The sequence below is a fragment of the Pteronotus mesoamericanus genome, unplaced genomic scaffold (assembly GCF_021234165.1).
Source record: "Pteronotus mesoamericanus isolate MK-2021 breed Mesoamerican mustached bat unplaced genomic scaffold, CSHL_Meso_final contig_169, whole genome shotgun sequence".
Taxonomy (NCBI): domain Eukaryota; kingdom Metazoa; phylum Chordata; class Mammalia; order Chiroptera; family Mormoopidae; genus Pteronotus; species Pteronotus mesoamericanus.
The window spans coordinates 15,160,353-15,182,333 of record NW_026555068.1 but is presented as its reverse complement, the minus strand read 5'-3'; the positions used below and the strand labels follow the sequence as shown (position 1 = coordinate 15,182,333).

The 21,981-nt window shown below is 37.3% G+C and overlaps 1 protein-coding gene across 1 annotated transcript in view; it reads left to right on the top strand.

The window, feature by feature from the left end:
- Positions 1-3,117: 3,117 nt before the first annotated feature.
- The window catches only part of DLC1 (DLC1 Rho GTPase activating protein), a 183,927-nt gene continuing 165,063 nt past the window's right edge, over positions 3,118-21,981 (top strand). The window contains exon 1 of the mRNA XM_054566098.1: positions 3,118-3,146. The gene's annotated coding sequence lies outside the window, so the exon portion shown is untranslated. The remainder of the gene's footprint in view (positions 3,147-21,981) is intronic.

The following is a 21,981-nucleotide window of genomic DNA, read 5'->3' as shown; positions in this document are numbered from 1 at the left end:
GATTTTCTAAATCTCTAGTACAGTTATGTCTGCACAGATATTTTGTGATCTAAGTCAACATGTTATCATGGGACCTCTTCAAACCTTTCTCCTCTGTAGTATTTTGAAATTAGTGTTAGTGACCTCAGAGCTCAGCATGTCAATGGCTGCGTCCTATCTTCCAAAACTGATTGTGACCTCACAAAAGTTGCTCTAATTTCCAGGACTTTTTGGGATTGTTCTAAGGATTGAGTGAGGTTATTCAGGTAAAAGTGTGAAACTGTACCTTGTACACACTAAGAACCTGGTAGTAAGTGTCAGCTGTTCGTATACTGAGGCGTTGTCTCATTAAGCATCCTTTAATTACCTATCACCAACCTTTACAATCTTGTCAATGAAAAGGTTTCTGTTTTGTTTTGAGTTTATTTGCTTTTCACAAATGGGAAAAGTTAATCTAAAAGCTGTGATCTCTAGTCAGCCAGGGAAATCCTGGAGTTGGGCTTAAAATACAACATAGTATGGATTTAATTCCAGGGTTAAATCCTTTCCTATTGGACACTCAAAAACTAAACAAATATCACCAAAACTGTAGGGTAACTTACCTGTAAAAGGAGAAAAACAGCTTTCCTGGAGTATAGAATCAGAGTTCTTCTAGATTCTTCTTCTAGAAGGGCAGGAAAAAACCAGATGAGCACAAATAAACTAAAGAATACCTAAAGCCTCCTCAGCCCCCATGATGCCCTGCTCTCTTGGTGTGATGCTCCACACTGCCATTTAACCACCTGATTGTCTCTTCATGACTGTGTCTCTGTCAGGGTGCAGGGTTGATGGAAATACCCAGAGAACAGGACATGAACAACTAAATGTAGACTGAGGTTAAGTCAAAATATAATTCCCCTGTTGATCAAGCTTGCCAAAACACCCCCCTAATTTTTTAGATAGAAAGACTTTTCCCTTATTTGAAAAATTACATCCGTTTCCAAACCCTGTAAATTCCAAAGGTGAGGTTCTCCACAGTAGTAAATATCTCACAAAGATACAGTGTCTTCCTGTTTGATATTTCTGGAAATGAAGGTTGATGCTATTTCCTGAGGCTGATCTAGAACAGACGTGCGCGGAGCCTCTCTCCTCTCTCCCTCAACAAAATTAATTACCATTTGAGCCTACTTTTCTTACCACAACTGTAACGACTTTGTTCCTTGAAAAAGGGGAGAAATACCACACGTGGACGCTGGTGTGATCGGTGTGGCCGCGCTGCAGAAGGTGTCAAATCCCAGTGGATCAAATAGGTTTATGAACGGTTTCCAGTACAAGCTGCTGTTCTCATGCAAACTCTTTTTGTACATCAATAACTGAGGTGAATGGGAAACAGAAGTTCACCTTCCTAAAATTTTTTAGAGTCTTCACAAAGAGTAGAACTGGACATTTGTACTTTAAAGTCTTTTGTACACATCTCATTCTAAACTCTATTTTTTAAGTAATGATAGTGATGAATAATAGTTGCTGGGAATTGAGCTTCTAAACCTCTCATGTCAGAGTGATTTAGAACCATTGGCCCAAAGCCCATGGTAACCCACAATAAGAGTGACTACCTCTCCCTGAGGGCCTTGTATGCTTTCTGGAAGCTACTTTAGTTTGTCCTGTCGGCAGCCCTGTGAAGTAGGAGTGATTTCCCTGTTTATAAAGGAAGATTCTGAGCCCTAAGAGACAGGACAGAGATTTGAAATGCCAGAGATGAAGCAATTTACATTTTCTGCTGCCCAAAACAGAACAAAACAAAAGAACTCCAAAAATTCTACCCAAATCTAAAGGGTGTTTTTGTCTCATTTATTGCCAGTATCTTTTAAAGGTGATATGAGTGTGTCTTCACAGAAGAAGATAATTATATGATGATTTAGAATTATCATAGCTGGATCCAGTGACTTTGTGTCAGTTCCACAATTCTCATTTTTCTTTTCAGCTTTATTAAGGTATAATTGACAAATAAAATTGTAAGATAGTTAAATTGTACTTTGTGGTGATTTGATATATGTGTGTATATACATATACATATATGTATATACATGTATATATATACATGTATATACATATCTGTATATATATATACACACACTGTGAAAATATTCTTCGCATCTAATTAATTAACATACTCATTACCTCAGACATTTACCCTTTTTGGGATGAGAATATTTAAGTTTCACTCTCTTAGCAAATATCAATTATATATTATAATATTATGACCTATAGTCACCAGGTTTTACTTTATACCCTCAGACCTTATTCACCATATGGCTAGAAGTCTGTGCCCTTTTACCAGCCTCTCCCTATTTCTCACTCATTGCCCCCTCCCCCCACCGCGTCCCCAGTAACCACTTTTGTACTCTCTGATTCACTGAGCATAATGTCCTCAGGGTCCGTGTTATTGCAAGTGGCAGGATTTCTGTCTTCTTCATACCTAAATAATACTCCATTATATATGTCACATCCACCTCTGCACTCTCATGTTCGTTGCAACATTATTCACAATAGCCAAGATACGGATGTGAGATATATTTATCTCCCTTTTCTTTTTATTGCATTTGACTATATACCCAGAAGTAGAATTGCTGAATCATAGAGTAGTTTTGTGTTTTTATTAAATTTTAAAATTCTTAACTTTTAAAATGTTTTTATTGCTGACATATTACCGATGTCCCCTATTTTCCACCCCACTTTGCCCACCTCCAAACAACCCCCACCCTCCATACTGTTTTCCATAGTGACAGCACCAATTTACATTCACCCCAACAGTGCACAAGGGTTCCCTTTTCTCCACACCTTCACCAACATGTATTATTTCTTGTATTCCTGGTGATATCCACTTACCAGGCTTTCTGACAGGTATGAGGGGATCTCTCACGGTGGTTTTGATTGGTAGTTCCCTGATAATTAATGATGTTGAGCACCTTTTCATGTACCCATTGTCCATTTAAATGTCTTCTTTGGAAAAAAATTCTATTCAGATCCTTTGCCTTCTCATTTTCCTATTGCCAGGTTCTATTTAATTCTGCTTCATTTTATTCCTAATAATGTTATTCGGTATTTCTTTCTAATAATACCACAATTTTATGACCTTTTTTTTTTTCTTTTTCAGGCTATTCCAGGTATTTCAGAGAAGGAAAATGCTGGTAAGTGGATATTTGGTTGTGTTTTCCCACCTATTTTAAAGTTTCATCTTCAAGTAGACATTTTATTAAATATTAAAATGTTATAAATCTCATCAATCTTTGGACAAATATTGTTGAGTTACTGAAAAATAAATTGTATTGCTCAAAATGTAAGAAAAAAATGGGGTTTTCTAATATAGCATTTCATCCTGTTAGAATAAGATGTGTGCTTTTTGCAGCCTTACTACAAGTTGTAATGACAACCACATAGTTTTTCTTGAAGAAAAGAATAAGATGTTGTTGAGTATACTGAGAATGGTCTTGGGAATCGGCAGTTAATAATTATCATGATTTATTTTTTAACATTAAGTGGCTTATATAGTAGTCATAGAAAATGATGTACTTATTTAAAGCTGATGCTATACCATCAAAAATATAATTGTAAAGCAATATGAATAATTGTATAGGAAAAATTATAATATTTTTCTATGCTCTGTGCTATCATTATAACAATTTAATGGTATTATGGAAAAGTGGATTAGGACTGATGAGAAACATAGAATATGAAAAATAAGAGTTGATTTGGTGGGATTATGCTTTAAAAAAAAATCTGTTGATCTTCCTCAATATTATCTTATGTTTCCTGTGTAATAACAACAGTTTCTAAAAACACAGATTAAAGGTATGCTCCCAGTCTTGAAGCACATTTCTTAGTACTTAGTCATTTGAGATTTTTAAGAGCTCTAATGAAAGTATACAGTATCATCTAAAAGAGGATGTAATGACTTCAATTGACTTTATAGTGAAACATTGATGTTTGTCTGATATGATTTTTATACAGTGGATGTTTTCTTTCTAGAACAGTTATTTTTGCTGCTAGTAAGTTTTCACGCAGAAGTTTTTATGGTTTGTGTCCTTCCATGGCTTAAGTTTTCTCTCATGTTAGGCTGCTTCTGATTTCTTCACTCAAATATGTTGAAAGGTAACCCTTCAGAATAGAAGGAAAATATTGAATTGGTGTCATGTGTCAGTCAGTTCCAGAAGAAAACTGTTCAATTTAGCAATGCAGTGGCATTACATGGAATAATAGCAAATATTAAACAAATTAAAAGTACAGCTCCAAAACGCTAATATATATCTTAAATAGATTGTGTTAGCTATCTAGTTAGGACGTGAAATAAATGGTTAAGTGATCATTTGCATCACAAAGGAAAAGGAATTTAGCCAAAGCCTTGCTCTATCTTTGGTTGTGACATTCTCTGTAATTCCCACGATTAGCTGCAATTTAAACCAAATATATAACAGGGTAAAGTTGTCATCTTGTTCCAGAATATCAGTGACTTCTTTCATGCCCCAAGGAGGAAATTAGGATGTAAATTCTTGCCTGGTGGGGAAGGGGGAAAAGGGCTGGAAATGCCATTGCTTGGGGGGATGAGGAGCCAAAAAGTTATCTTCGCCTGTGCCAATAAATGATCTTAGATTGATTGGGGGAAGCACTTCATTTTATCATGCTTCTCAAGTATTTTAAAGACGTACTTATTACAACAGGGAACTAATTAAACAGAGAGTATAAATATAATCCAACTACCATTTTTTATCATACTCCTGAAGTTTTCCTCCTCAAGAACAACAATAAAAAATTAATGGTCATTTCTTTATTTAAGGTCCCTTCGGGTCATTTCTATACTGCTGGGCACAAATGCAAAGTGTTAATCAGTGCCATTCACAGAGTTTCCACAAGATGATTTGTGAAACACAGACCCACCAATTGATACACACTGTATGACCTACCCAGGTCCCAGGCTCCTGGGCACCTCATCTCAGCTGTGCGACCCAGGATGGAACGATATAGAACCTGGCTTCTATATCTTAAAACATTAGAATGGTTGGAGTTCTCTCCAAAAAGGATTTTTATTTAGATTTCTTAAGAATGTGCTGATTTGTTTAGGAGGAAATATAATTTTGTTTGATAATAGAAACACAAGAAAGAACTGATTTTTTTTTTAAAATCAGTGAATTTATGTCAAAATAAAGGGTTATTTTTTAATTTTTAATTAATAATGGTAACAGATTTGACAACTCTAGAAAGAATATGATTTATTCCAAAAAGTTTAAGGGACCACAGCAGTCTAAGCAATCTAATGCTTATATTCCTGAACTTGATTATGCCCTATTTAAAATATTTAAAACATTTGAGTGTTTTACATACACATGCAAATCTCTGTAGTCCTATTTTTATGAATCTCTATTTTTAAGCTCTGCTAGATAGACAAATGACAATGAAGGCAGAGGACCCACTCAATCTTCTGGAGGTTAATTGAGCTCTTAAATAGGATTAAGCTTCCTACGCACCCCTAAGGCCTGCCATTTTTTTTTCTCTCTTGCTAAATGAATGTAGCCTATTGTTCCTTATTAAGACAGCCTATTTTTAATCTGTGTGACCTCTCATCCAAGCCAACTGGAACCAACTCCACCAGGCTTTGTGAAGCTCTAAACAAAATCACTTTGGTTACATTCCACTAATAATTCTTGAACTGCAGTTGTATAGATTGTCCCTGTATGTCCTCTAAGTGGACATCTATTCCGACCTATGTTGTTATGTAAATGAAGCTTAGAGGAATCAGGTTTGCTGCTTGTCTCCACTTTGTGATGACCAAAAATTTTTTTAAAAACACCTCCTAGGGGAAACAATTTTGAAACAGCCTCACATTGGTTCCTTCATTCCGCAAATACTTATTGAACACCTACTAGGCATCATGTTCGATTCCATGGAGGAGGCCATTATGAAGAAGGCTTGGCCCTTGCCCTGAGGGAACTCACACTCTAATTAAGAATATTCTGTGAGGCCCGTATTCTCCTTTTCTTCTTCTCAAGGAGAATTCCTTGACCCAGCTTCCTCAGAAAGCTCCCCAGGAAAAGAATCAAATAAAAAAGTAGTGTTTTCAGGAAACTCTATCAGAATGTGCATTCTCAGGATCTGAAATAGGATACAATTAATTTGTTCTTTATTAAATCAAGAATTAATCGCACAAGTATCAATATGTTCAACATGTAATGTTTTCAGATAACTGCTGTCCTACCACCGGAGTCAGTATGCCCCTGAACAGTGGGCCCAACGTCACTGCTGCGTTCTCCAGCACATCTGATTGTTATCTGTGTGGCCTTGAGCAAGTTACTTAACCTCCTCATTTTCTCCTTTCTGGAGTATAAATAAAGAAACTGTCATGCTGTTGTTGTAAAGCAACAAGTCTTGGCACAAAGTAGGTCCTATGAATTTCAGGAGAGTTGTTGTGCTTATAACCATCATGGGTACAAGCCGAAGAGAAGCTTGCTGTGTCATGGGGGCCCATGATGCTCCACAGGCTCTTAAACGCTTCCTCAGGCCACAGTTAACAGCTAAGCAGCTGTCCCCGTGAAAGAAAGAGATCCCTTTCTCCACAGGCTTCTGAGTGAATTAATCAATCCAGATGGAGGTAGACACAGTAGAGACAGAATTGGTCATATTTACACTCTTTTTAGAGATCTCTGTCTCTATTAGACTACAAAGTGTCTTGTGAACAGATCATCTTTGATTTTCACCAAGATTAGTTCCTGAGAAATGTATACCCTGTGTCCTATTTTCCTAGAATTCCCTGAATCCCAGATCCTGAAGGTAAAAGGAATCCCTTGCCTCCTGCACACAACCCCGTCCACGCCACCTTCTCACCATCCCTTGTCCATTCCCCCGGCTCCACTTTCTACCAGACTTTCGCAAGAGCGCCCAGACAGGTTCCCCTGCCATACCCTGTCATTACATCAGTCCACTCTACTCTGTAACCAGAGTTATCTCTGAAATCATGAGCTGATAATATAAATTCCTGCCTTCTTACAGGGTAAGGTCAAACTTGCCTGCTTGACGTCTGTAACCCAGATGCAGTATCATGGATTGTACTGGATACGTCCATTTGGCCACTCAGACCCACCCCCTCCCACACCCTCTCTCCCCTAGCTCTGTGCCCTGGAGGCTGATGTCGGCAAAATCAAGGGGCTGCCCTCCTTTCTGTCTTTTCTGTCTTCCTCATTCCAGCACTGAGGAGCCCCAGCAGGAGACTGAAGATGCGGGCCAACGGGGCCTCCTGAGGCGTCACTGCGGGCTTCTCTTAGGTGGCCCTTTCCACACGGGTTTCTGGGTTCTGACAGCCACTCTCTCTTCTTGCCCTTGTTGTTCCCCATGCCTTTATAAATTGGTCTATGACTCAACTTCCTTCGATATACCCAGTGTGGCATCTGCTCTCCGTGAGAATTCTCACTGGCATGCCTACAAATATTTTCTCTGCTTTATACCTCTTTGTGTATGTTTGTTAGTTTCTCTGTTATTGTCCAGCCACCACATGCAGCCACAGAACCTCTCTTAACTCTATATTTTTCTACTTCTGCCCTGCTCACACAACTGCCTTTTTAAAAATATAGATGATAGGTAGATGTAGAGGGAGAAGGAAAGGGGAAGACGGCTTACTAGGATGTTTCTCTTCATCCTAAATGAATTTAGTTTCATGTCATTCAGTCACATGGGGGACAAAAATATCTATCCTTATGATTTAGATGTGTCCTGTATTGCACAAAAGTATGTAACTTAGAAAATTAGCATTGCATTTTAGTCACTGAAATGTGACTCTGGGCATATTTCAAAAGTAATAATATGGAGTAATATGAAATCCCTCATTCTAAAATTAAACCACATGGAAAATAGACCATTATCATTAACCAAAAATGACCAGTATTTTTGTCCTCTTCATCTTGAAAATTCTACTTGTTTTATTAGCTCCAACAATACCACCACCTTAATAAATTAGTTACCAGACAGTTTAATCATTGATTATTCTGCATTCCTAGAAAACTTTATGTTTTCTATTTTAGTCCTATTATCTTGCTTCACTGTGTGTCCTCTTCTCTGGGCCACGAGCTTTTCTGTCAGGATTATGGCCTTTGTGTGCCCTGAAATTAAAACAGCTATTAGCTAATAGTAGGTGTTCTGAAAATGCATGGTAACGAATATATTGTAATCGCAGAGATGCTTTGGCTTCAATCTTAATGATTTAGAGTTAATAGGTTCTAAAACTTGAACTCCCCCCACATTCTCCATTATTCCTGCTACTTCCACACCTGCCAACTGTCTCAACCAGATAATTAATTAATTGTGTTCTTTGGAGTTCTATCCTATACAAACATGTAAAGAGTACCACTGAGAAAGATGCCTTTAGTAACTGACTGGTTGCATTGCTTGGTCATTTTTTTTTAAAGAATGTTTGTTCTCCTGCCTCAAGGTTACTTGGTTGGCAAAAAAATGTTAAAAATCCAGACAGTGAATGTTTATAGCCTGAAACACTTGTAAAGGATAGCTTTCAGAAGTGGATAACAAATTCGTAGACTCTCCAAACTTTGTGTTGTGTTGTGGTCTGGTAAAGCACAATGTAAAAATCAAACACTTCTTTGTGACAAAGGTGTAAGGTGAAAAAACAGAGTTTTCATAATTCCATTCCAAATGCCTTGTAAATATACCAAATCACAAAGCCCAGACATGGTACCTTTTGTTATTCATTTCTTTGGTCACTGAAAAGGGAAATGCAGATGACAAAAAGAAAACCTAAAATGCAAAGATATTCCCCTTCTTCTAGTCTGATTATCATTGTTTCAGTTCAGAAGATTACATGTGCAACCTATTCCACTCTAAGCCATGTTCCAGTATCAGCAGATCCAAAAGGATTTGATGAAAAAACAAAAATAGGACTGCTGTGTTTTGGAGGTCTCCTTCGAAAGACTGTTGTTTTTTCTAATACCTCCATTTTAGTACAAATTAGATCAGCTTTGGTACTGTCTCAGCCACTAGACTGTAAGCACCTGAAAGACAGGGTTTTGTTTCATTCAACTCCGGACACCCAATGCCCAACATTATTGTAGTGGCTTTATGTTTGGTAAATAAATGAATCAATGAGATCTCTTAAAAATCAGAAAATGCTTCGCTCTGTACACATGGTACCACCAAAGCCCATGTAGAATTTTACCACTCTATTCTAGGTGAAGCGCTTTCTGTAACTGCCAAGACCCCCAGCTGTTTTACAGCATTCGGCAGGATCTGAAAATTGTCTTTATCTGCCCAGGCTGGGCTTTGGCCCGCATTCCAAATTCTTTATTCCCTTTCACTCTCAGAAAATGGATTTCATTATTTTTATACTAATGGCTTATAAATACCCACTTGCTTCACTTTTCTTAGTATATGGTCTCCGCTTGCCTGCTTTTTTATAAGGAAGGAATTTAGGGTATGCCTGCACACAACCTCTCATTTTTTCTGAAACCTAATGTAAACTAATCCATGAAAAGTTGGCTGTGGTTGACTGGGCTGTTGAGAGGAAACATATTAGCTTTCAGGTATCAAGGAATTTATGAAAAATATAAGTAAGCTATTCTTAAACGGCAAAAATCTTGAATTCGTAGGATATTTTTCAATATGGATAATTTTCTAAATATTTTTCTTACTGTTCTTATTGGTATTTTGTTTATTACCAAGTATGTAAACTAAGTCTACTATATCACCAGAACCAATCAAACATATTTCCTTTTCTTCCCAATTAAATTTCAAGCAACATGGATACATGGTAATTTCACTCTTAACAAGTTTCAATTTGAATGTTAACTCCTACACTAGGAGAGATTCGCCAGGCTCTCCATAGCCGATGGTGGCTGTATGGTTTTATGGCATTTAACGATTCCTACGATATATTTCTGTTCATGAATCATCTTCCACATCAGGCTCTGAGTTCCTTAAAGGCATAAAGCTCTCACTTCATCTTCATCATCCACACCCAGTGTAGTATCTTGCCCAGGGCAGATGCTGAAGAAATAGTTTTGAATCAACCCATTTATTTGACATGAAATAGCTCGTGCAGGCTCCTAGTTAATCTGCAGTCTTACACTGACTGTAACTTCTCACAAGATTTGACAAACTACAAATTTCTTCCTCCAAAAAGTCACAGGCACATTTTGTTCCCCCACCTTATCCTTTGAAAGAATCTCTGTCAGGAGTATGAAGAGGTGACTATGAACTACCAGTACCGGCTAAGGAGGCAGTTTTGCATTTCAGTATTTTAATTGATGCTGACCTTTTATTGATAGAAAAATTAATTTGTTATTTTCGATTTTCCCTGAAGAAAGAGAATTTGTGAAAAGGCCCTGTCTATCAATTGTATTTACAAGGCAATAAAAGAATATAGATTTAGTTTGAAAATCATATCTGATCATTTTTTAGATGCATTAAAATATTTATCTTTATAGAGTTCCCAGTGCAGCCTGCAGTTTGGTTACTTTTATTAATAACATGAATATAAATTTACCAACAAGATCCTAGTACACTGATTGTAATTTCTTAGAAGAGGTGCATTTATTTTGGACAGGTACATACAACAAGGTATTACTTTGACTTGTCTACGTATGAGATGACCTAATCAGACCCTCCATTGGTTTGAAGGATTTTCATTTGTTTCCCTAAAGACAAGAGTCTGAGACCAGTATCTCTTCCAGATTGATCCATAAATATTTTTATTGCAGAATTAAGGTATGATTTTGAGATAGAGTGTATCAAAATGGAAAATCCAAAACAGTTATAAACAACCATGAGAAATTAACGAATGCCCAGGAAAAGGCTGGTGCCGCTCTTGTTGTACAAACTAGTCTGGCTATTGCAGAAAAGCGCATCCTGGATTTAAGAAGCCATTCTGTCCTGACTACTGTAATCAGGTAGGAAAGATCTCATAGAGTTTCACAAGTGATGTTCAAGCAAACTCAAAAAGCCCTCGCTTGCCCACCATAATGGGGTTTTGGTTTTTTAAATTTTCTTGCCATTGCATTTTCCCAGAAAACACACTCCACTAATTCCAAAATACTAATATTATAAACTTCTTATTAATATAAATGTTAAATCAATTCTCTGGATTTAAGGAAATAGATAAAGGGAGATAACACTACAGTTTACCACTTCTTGAATTTACCTTTCTTTTTAAGTCTGTGGTCTTCTTAGATATTTTTAGGCAAATGTTTTCCCTGCTGTGCTCTGATTTCCTGGAAGGCAGACATTCTCTCTCCACCCATGTAATGCCAGCTCCTTAGGGAGTTTTTTTGACGTAATGTTTGTCAAATGAATGTTTGAACGAATAATAGCATGCATTTATTCTGCACCTGCACTTTTCCAAGTGCTTGGTAGATATGAACTCATCTGTCCCTCCAGCAACCCTATAAGGTAGGAGTTACCGTTTTCTACATTCTAGAGATGAGGAACCTGAGAGAGAAGTTTCCTAAAATACCCAGAGTCACCCTGAGGCCAAGGCAAGGTTCTACATAAGCAGCTCAGTCTAGAATGCATGTTTTAACCAGCTATGCTGTGTGCAGTGGTTAAATGCCAAGACTCCTCAGGCGGACGAACCTTTCTGTAACTGATCTCACCCTGCCTTTCCAACCTCACCTCCCATCCTCCTCTAACATGTACTTTCCTCTGCAGTCACGGTGGCAACCTCACTCCTCTCCTGAAGTTGCTTCTGCGTAACTTGACCTTTGTTCCTTCGATTTCCCTTCCAGAAATTACCTCCGTCATCCCCCGAGGTCTCATTTGGGTCTCACCTTCACTGTGAAGCCTTCTAGGACCTTCTGCTCATATGAGTTTCATACTTTTTGGAATGATACATCTACAACACATAGACTGTACTGGTCATTTTCACACTTGATTGTATGTGGATTGTCATCGTCCCTTGAGCGTTTCGTTCGTCTCAGCCTTGAGTCCCGCTAGTCTTTTAAGCATCTTTTTAAAAGTCGCTTAGCACAGTGCTGTGCACCTAAAAAGGTTTACTTAATTAGTTCTTTATTTTTTTAAAGAAGTTTTATATTTACAGAAAAACTGAGTGGAAAGTACAGGTCAAACTCTATGACATTTGTTTATAGGCAAAATTATGGGCATCATAGGAAGATCAGGGGTTGCCCGGAGTTGGGGGAAGGGAATCATGAATCAATGGAGCACAGAGGATTCTTTGGTCAGAGAAACTCCTGTGTGATACTGTAATAATACAGCATGTAGCCCTTTCAGGTTGGTTTTTTTCACTTAGAAATATGTATTTAAGGTTCTTCCATGTCTTTTAATGACTCAATAGCTCCTTTCTTTTCAGCAATGAATAATATTCAAATGTATGGAAATACCACAATTAAGGGAACTGATTTCACATATTTTAATGTAAAAACTTTGAAAAAATTAATCATAATATATACCTTTATCTTTTCTTTTTTAGCCATTGGTTTTGATTACTTCATTTCTCCCCTTTGGAATTTCTTCAAGCTTCCAAAAGAAAAATACTACTACCAACTATATTATCAATAGCTATTTTTAATTGTGTACCTACCATGCAGTCTCTGAGAAGAGAGCTAGGTGCTTCCTCTACATTATCTTTAATATTCACTAAGCTACTCAGAATGTGAATCTCTCTTGCTCCAAAACTGATGCTTCTTCTACCTCTTCATGCCTAACACCACCATTTCTCCCACCTCCAAGTGTCCTAATAAAAATATGATCGAAAATATAAAACTCTACATAGACATGGACAACAGAGTGGTGATTGCAGGGGTCAGAGGGAGAGGAGTATAAGGGGGCTAAATGGTAATGGAAAAATAATATAAAAACATTAAAAAATATATAAAACTGGAATAATGCATATAATATACATTCTACATTTTTCTGTCCATATGCCTTTGTTCCTGAACTTTGCTGTCCCCAAATACTCTGGTTATTTTTTTCCTCCAAATCACACTCTTTCTTCAAGGATTCACCTGAATGCCACTTTTTGTATAAAACCTGCTGAAATTGCTCTACTTCCCCTTGAATCAGATAGGTTTCATTGTTCAACTTATCTTCTTCCCTGAAAGAAGCAGGGAAGTGTCCTGTGACCCCTTATCCTGAAGTATGGTCAGAGCCAATTAGACTGACTTGACTCAAGGCTAGAGAATATACTGGCTGACCAGTTCTCTCTCTCTCTCTCTCTCTCTCTCTCTCTCTCTCTCTCTCTCTCTCTCTCTCTCTCCCCCCCTCCCCACCCCGCTCATTTAAATTATGAGTCAGACAGATTTAGTCAACCCGCAGCAGGTACATCAACTGAAGGTTCACATAGACTGAGGTGAAGGAATAGTAGAAACCACTCTGCAAAGAGGAGCGGGATGTGAAGTAGTTGGGTCAAGACAGAGGCGTTAGAGATGATGCCAAGTGGAGTCAGAGAGGTGGAGGAAGTGCGTGCTCCCATCCCAGGTGACTCCCTAGGGTGTCAGCTCCAGCTCCTAGGAGGCCTCCATCCTGCACATGCAGAATACCTCTGCACCTCACAGCTCAGGCTTTTAGTGGGCCCTAATATGGGTGAGTTCCTTGCACTCAGATGATTAGGCTATTTCTCTGAATTCCTATGCAATGTACAATTAGAATCAACAACTGTTTATTCCTTGATTTTACCCGATGTCCTTAGTCATTCTCTGTTTCTGTCCTGTGCCTCAAAATTTATCATAAGCAATCACAATGATGAAACATGACATACCTTCGTCTCCTATTTGGTTTGTTTGACTCCATAAGACCTGGCAAGAACTAAGTATATAGTGAGTGTTCAATGAAATTATCAGTTTTTACAGTTATACTGCCTTTTTAGGCTACAGAAGTGCATTGCTATTTCATAATCACCTCAGCCCATAGAACACTGTCCCACCATTTTCAGCCACGCTCATCCACATGACTACTGTTATCTCTAGTATTTATGAGATCCATGGCTTTTCTTTTTCTCCCTGACCAAATAAATTATCTCCTTTGTAAAATCACTTAAATTTGTCCTGAACCTGCCATTCTACTTATTCCACTAAATACAATTAGTAAGATATTAAATAATAATAGCTAACATCATAAAATCAAATGGGAAGAATATAAACAAACAAGCCGAGGTGAGACAGCAGATGCATTTAAAAAAAAAACAAAAACCATCTTAAAGAGAAAAAAATTAGAATTCTAGTAGAGTTACCTGTATTCTATGACTTAGTATTTTTCAGTTTTAAAAACATCACATATGAAGGGCGTGGGGGCATTTTCATGATGTTTTTCCTCTAAGATCTCTAATGGATGCATTCCGGCTGCAAGGATGAAGACAGTAGGTTTCATCTACGAAAAACAAAGGCCAACTGAGCCAAATGGGGATGCAGGCTTTTTGTATTTCAAGACTTCAATATAGCAGGAAACCAGATGATTTATTATATCACAAAAACATTGATCATTTTTGTAATATTTTTGAGCACCACATTCGGGGGCCTTTAGGAAAAAAACAAGTCCCATAGGTCTACCGTGTGGCCCTGGCTCAGAGATGGGATTCATTATTCTGCAGCTCATCTGGAGCCATTTCCCAGATGGTCCCTGACACCAGGACATAAACAGAGAAGTGACCCCCTCCTCCTCACATGCAGGGAGCACCTTGGCCTTTCTGTGACGGGGACACGGGGACTGTGACAAAGAGACGTGAGAAATGTCTTTCCAAATGGAGACATTCCAGCACACATACAAACATCTTCAGGCGTTCCAAGGGCACTCCCATCTAGAACGTAAGCCAGCTTTTAAAGAATAACTTCAAATCACAGATATCAAGATCTTTTCCTAAAGGAAACAAAATATAACATTTCAGCAAAGTAAGTTGAGTTAGATTACAGATAAAAGTTAGAAGGAAACCATAGTTGCATTTTGTTTTTTCCTGGTAGAACCCAAGTGAGCCAAGTTAACAGCACTGATGCGTAGAAAGAATTCCACATCTGGAAAATCTTTGCTCCATCTGTGGTAGGTTTTCAGCCTCTTGCTCTTTCCCTACCATTTCCCATGACTTCAGCTTACCTCCCTTTTGTTTTCTTTAGTGAAAATTTTTAACCCTTAGGCGTTTCGGGTTTTGGTTGTTTTATTTTGTTTTGCTTCTACAAGGAAGAAGAGTGAGGGACTACTTCACAATGTTTTTGAGATTCTCTAGCTTTACTTATATTTCTTTAAGTGTCTACATAAATGATATAAACAATAAAAATCTAAATATCTGATCAATTCTATAGAATTATATTTTTAAAATAGAGGTAAAACCTAATAATTTTAATTTTTATTATAATAGTTTCATATTGGTCTTAATCTTCCAATATGAAAGTTTGTTTCAAATAATGGAACTTAACATCATATAACACATAGAAATAAAGTTATGTATGTGTATCAGAGTACTCATTGGTATCATTATTAATATAATTAAGAATAATATTTACTATATAGTTTCACATATTTGTCATTAGCCAACCCAATCATTATCCAGTCAACTAAAAACAACAGCATTTTAAAGCAGGGAAAATAATTACACATGCAGATATAAAGGGAGAGAAAAAGAATAGAAATTAGACAATGAGAACTTGAATGTCCCACCACTCACACTCAATAAGAAGATGTTTATTTGGACCAGGTTCTTGTTGCATATACAAATTTCTCTACAGTCCTATACCTCGTTTCTTCATATCCCAGGACTAAACTTCATGCTAGAAGAGCCCAGCAAGTATTTTCAATCATGCCTAGAACAAGAACCCGGATCTCTGTGAGGTGGCGGTATTTGGGGGCCCGGGAGTAAGCATTGCCCAGTGGTGACTTTGGAGAGTTGGACGGCAGAAGGGTGGAATGCCTTAGGGAAAAGGTATTTTTAATTAGCAATTCTGTAAGTCTAAAAACAGCCCAAGTGACAGTGAAAAATTACTATCATGTATTTCTGCAAACAGACATAAATGTTAGTCATTCTGTAGTAAGGCTACATACAGTCTTTAGCTACCCCTCAGTGGAAAGTATCATCCATCCTCCAAGTTAATCTAAGTCCAGCCACATGTCAGCTTGTCCAGTTCTCTTCTTTTACCTCTTTTTCTCCCACTTCTTCTTTCCTCCACTAGAAAGTTGAGGGTCAGTGATAAAAAGGAAAGGAACTGGGAACACATGATACTGATATGTGCTCCTTTTTCTGCCTCTCCTGTGTAGTTGTCTCAGAATTTGCTTGTTCTAGGCCTCAAGAAAGCTTCTCGCCTGCTGAGCAAGACACGTGTAAGAGCTAAGTGACTCTAAGATACAGGAGACGCTAGACACGTAGCTGAGAGAGGTCATTGGAGCTGAGTGGTCCAGTAAGGATCTGGGGGAAAAGAAAGACTTGAGAAGCCGGAAAGGAAGATCTGAGACAATTCTAGGCAACAGAAATGATGTCGGCAAAGCTCAGACAGTGGGGAAGCCCAAGGCCCAGCGATGCAGCCATACAACGCGGCCGGTGGGAGCGCAGGGTTTGTGTTTGCAGGGAGAGAAGAGTGGAAACATGGGGCGGGTCCAGACTCCAACAGGCCTTGGAGAGTGATTATAATTTTTACTAAGAATAGTAAATCTTATTAAGTTAATCAACAGTTATTATCCCAGCTGCAAAGATCTAGACATCTTTGGTTTTAACTTTTTATTTAGTAGTAAACGAAACAGAGACAGAAACAGGTTTATATTTTAAAAATGCACTACAATACGGGAAACCCATCAGGTCACTATTATCACTACTGATAAGCGTTTTTAATATGTATACATCATAGGAGATTTAGTGACAAGGTTAGAAAAAATAAAAAGATTTTCAGTTATGCTTTTGCTTTTGGTGAGACATTTTTAAAAACTTAATTCTGCTTTATTATAATTCAATGATTGGCCATAATAATAAATACCAAGTGACACCACTAAGATAGAAAAGAGATAACATGAATTTAGAGAACTAAAGACAGACAAGAGCTGCCTCTAAACATTTCCAATTTTCTGGAAATTGGATCTCCTAAGAAATGCTAACCATTTCTTAAAAGCTAGCTACATAAAAAAGGTTACCTTAGAATCAACATATTTCATGATTATGACCAAATTTATAGTTATATTTCCTGCAATTATCCGTCCTTTTATTTGTTTGTAATGTTTCAGTTTTCAATGTTCTTGTGTCAGCAATGATTCTCAGTCTTGTGCGAGATGTGAGCCACTCATTCTGCATGCAATCTCAAAGACAAAAATAGTCCCATTTTCTTTAAAGGTTTTTTTTTTTCCAATTTCCAACTAGAGATATTAACAATACTATGGTGATCTATCACACAACTAATTCATATTAAGAAATATAAGAAGGCCAACAATTATTTAATTCAGAGGCTGATTAAAAACTTCACACAACAGTGTTTTACCTTTCTCTCCATTTAAATACAAGAAAACTAAAATACCAGTCACTGAAATACTAGAGTGATCATCTCTTCTGCATATTTTATAAAACTATTTAGAGAAGGGTTCCCTAAACTATTTATGGTGTCCAATTTTTCAGTCTTTCTTGGACACATATCATTTTGAAATATAATGAAAACAGATTACTAGAAAAATAAAACTGGGGGGGGGGGGACACACAAAACACGTAAAAATGGAAGCCAAAGTGTTTTATCATTAAATTCAAGAGACATAAAATCACCCTATCAAACTATATTCTCTAAGAATAGTCTAAATGCTTCCTCTTTATTTCTGTGCTCAGCTCTGACCATCCAGCTAGATCCTGGCCAGCCATTGACCACACGTGGAATTGTCTCAAAGACCAAGGAACACAAGTGAAATAGTGAGTGTGAGGGGACACTCAAGCCAGAGCCCCCAAGTCCCCAATTCAAGAGTAGAGAAGCAGTGTGAGCGCCAGCTTTCTTTGACGCCATGTTTCTTAAATCCATGATTAAGGCTGTTCCCACATTTTTTAAAAATAGATTTTGTCCAGAAGCACTTGCTAAAAATCTTCACTGTCCTTCACCCTCTACCTTTTTTGCCTCAAGCAGGAATATGCTGACCTGCCCTACAAATGTCCTCTTTTGTGTGAAGTTTGCAGACTGTCACCCCCGCTCCCCGCTCTCCCCTTCAAGTTTAATTTATGCAAATGAATTCTGAGGTTCCAGCTCTCATAATTTATTTTTTGTCAAGGCTTTTATTTTTAACTTTCTTCTCCTGACTTGTCTTTACCTTTTTATATGCTACTCAGAAGAGTAAGTGGTTGGGGTTTTGTTTTCCTGCTTGTTTAAAATATTTGAGAAGAGATTTTTGGCTTACATTTTATCAGGAAGAGGCTGTGAAAATTGTATGTTCTTCCGGTGCTCATGTTAGTAAAATGCTTAGTTGCTTAAATAAGCATTTCAAAGTTTCCATTAGGTGTGTTGAAAACAAATAATATATCCTCTCAAATAGCATATCATAATATATGAATACAATCTAATTATAACCTCTCGTTGTTGAGTTAAATCATTTTTAGTGTTTTAGTTAATAACATGCCAATACTAATAACATTACATGAATGGATACTAATTATTCTACATAGAATGAGTCTATCGCAGTACCATCCAAATATATTTTATTATTGATAATATCTGAAGTGCCCTCTTATAAAATTCTCTCATATAATTTGACCCAATAGCACAGCACTGGGCATGTCATTTCAGCACACACATACTCTAAACCAACGGTCATTCTCTAAGCAGCAATTTCCTCCCCACCTTTCTGTGAAGATGTACATCTGATTTTCAAAGATTCAGAGTTCTGATGATTTGCTTTTCTCAGAGAATTTTCAGTGATACTAAAATTTGAACACTGAGCTTTATTTATAGATTTTATCACTTCCATATCTTCTGTGAAATGCTTATCCATAAAAATCCATTTATCTTTTTTCAATTAGGTTTTAATGTATGTGTGTAAGGTATAGGGAAAAGATTAAATTTCACTTTTTTTTCCGTATGGTTATCTAGCATCATTTGTTGAAAAAGATCATCTTACCCAATTGACTTACCTTGGCATCTTATTAGAAATCCACTGAGCAGGTACTATGGACTTATTTCTGGAATCTTTATTTTGTTCCATTGGTCTATGTGTCTAGCCTTAAATCAGTATCACCCTGTCTCAATTTCTGTGCATGTATAGAAAGTCTTGAAATCAGACTTAGTATAAATCGTCCAACGTTGCTTTTCTTTTTCAAAATCTTTTTGGTTAATTTAGGTTTTTTGTATTTCTATATAAATTTTTAAAACAACTTATCGGTTTTCAAAAAAAAAAAAGTCCTGATTGAATTTCAACTGATTTAATGTCACATCTATAGATTAGTTTAGAAAGAATTGACATCCTGACAATATTAAGTCTTCAGCCCCATAAGCAGGGTATATCTATTTATTTAGGTTTTTAATTTCCCTTGGCAATGTTTTATGGCACTCAATGTACAAGTTTTGTACACATATTGTTAACTCTAAGTATTTCATATTTTTTGATCATGTTGTAATTGGTACTTCCTTATTCTAATTATTAATTATTCATTGCAGTATATAGAAATACAATTGGTTTTTGTACATTGACTTTGAAACCCGTGACCATGTTAAACTCCCTTTTCATTTCCATTTAACCTGACTAGAGGTTAATCAATTTTATTGACTTTCCCATATAACCAGTTTCATGATTTCTGTTCTTATCTTTATTATTTCCTTCCTTCTGCTGGCAGATCCAGAGTAGTCATTATTCTGGGATAAATTTAGCCCTGATACTGAGGCATGACTCCCCTGGGGATTCCACCCAACGCCGATGTTGCGTGAAGTCTCTTCACACTGGCTGGTGGGAACAGGAACTAACCCCAGCCCTGTGGGAGCTCCAGGAAGGGATCTGCCTGCTGACCTCCAAACTTCTTTCCCCAGCTGGGGAGGCTTACTTCTCACACCTGTGCAGATCAGTATTCAGTCCAAAGCTTGGGATCCCCTCAGCAGACCCACAGAGCTCACTTTCTGTACCGTTCCCTCTTCTTTGGCACCTCGCCTGCAAATTCTAGCTGCCTTAGTCTCCATTATCTCTGATCTCTGTCACCTAAAGACTTCCAGGTTATGTTTGGTTTTCCTCTCTCTACTCTGAAGCCCATAACCTACCCCAAAGCAGTAAGATTTTTATATACCTTTTTTTTAGAGATCACAGTTCTGCATTATTTATTGTGCAAGTCCTACAATACCTTGTTCTGTATGTGTGTATCAAGAGGATCCCTTCATGGACAAAAGCTAAGTCAACCTGTAAAATAGCTTTTTACAAAAACATTTAAGCCTATGAGTACTGGTAATCTTTTGATTGCCATGTGATATTTATTAAAAATATGGTTGAGCCCTGGCTGGAGTGGCTCAGTGGATTTAGTGCCAGCCTGTGAATGAACCGAAGGGTCGACTGTTCAATTCCCACCCAGGGCACATGCCTGGGTTGCAGGCCAGTCCCTGGTTGGGGACGTGTGGATGGCAACCACACATTGATATTTCTCCCTTTCTTTCTCCCTCCCTTCCCCTCTCTAAAAATAAATAAATAAAATCTTTAAAATATATATGGGTGAAAGGGTATAATCAATAGGTTATATTAACATAGAAAAATAGTTGGGCTCCCATTTGGACTGACTTTTAAACTATCCCTGAATGTATATGCTTCAGTATACCACTCAACCATTATCCAAAATTGCTTTTGATTTTATTATTAGTGTAGCATGATATTTGAGATTATTGATAATTGTTATAATCCAAAGGATAATCACAGCTGGCATTCTTTATGGAGATTTATGGCAGTAAGTTTACATGAAGGTAAAAATCAAATATTTGAATTTTTTGTTTGTTTCTCAGAAGGAAGCCTTTACAATTCAGAATCAGCCAGTGGTGGGTTTTGAGAAGGGTAATCGCAATATCAGGATATATAAATTAGCTATATGAATTGAAATAAACACAATTTAAAAGCAATTCAAATAGTCATGCTCTAAATCTGAGCAGAGAAATTACATTACTCTAATTCTACATCATAATGCTGGACTCCTTTATTTAATAATATGTTGGAATTTTACCCTGTGAAGAATAAAGGATATGAAAATAAGAAGATAAAAAGAGGACAGAAAGAGAAAAGAAAATGAAGAATAAGAGGAAAGAAATTATTATTCCTCCTAAAGTTATAACTGGATCTAAAATTTATTTTACCATCAGGGATCCTATTCTTTGTTAAGGCAATATAAGGCATAGATGTAATATTTCTTTAGCATTGGTATTGACAAGTTAGCCTAGTTGATTTTCCTATAGCAATTAAAAATATTTTAACCTTCCCTCATGACATAAAAAAAATCTGAAGTCATTACCTAGAAAGTTTTGGAGGCACTATTTCTTCTTTCCATTCTCTAGTATCTTTTATTTCCTGTCTTTCTGCCAGAAATTCCAGTATAGAAAACTAGAGTTAACTAAGAAAATGGAAAAGAAATAATTGAGAAAGGAGTAACCAAAACAAATGAACAGTTACAAAAATATGTTAAAAGCAACTTGAAAATAGCTTGAGAAAAGCATAAAAAAACCCAATTGTATTTGTTAACAGATAAACTTCTGTTGAGATGTGTCCTTTAGAAGCAGATGAAGACTACCCAGGAGGGTTATTTACCCTTTCTGTTCACTCCTGTAGGAGAGGTGAGGCCCAGGCCCAGGGGATTCTGATACCCAGCACGGCCACCTACCACTCGGGACCAGAATCATCACCAATCCAGTCGCCTCCCTCTTTAGCAAGCTGCTCTAACAGAGTACTATAAACTGGGTGGCTTGTAAACAACAGAAATTTATTTCTCACATTCCAGAGACTGGGAAACCCAAGGTCAAGTCACTGGCAGCAGATTCAGTGTCTGGTGAAGCCCCGCTTCCTGGTGCAAACATGGCTGTCTTCTTCCTGTGTCCGCACTTGGCAGAAAGGGCAGATTAGCTCCCTGGGGTC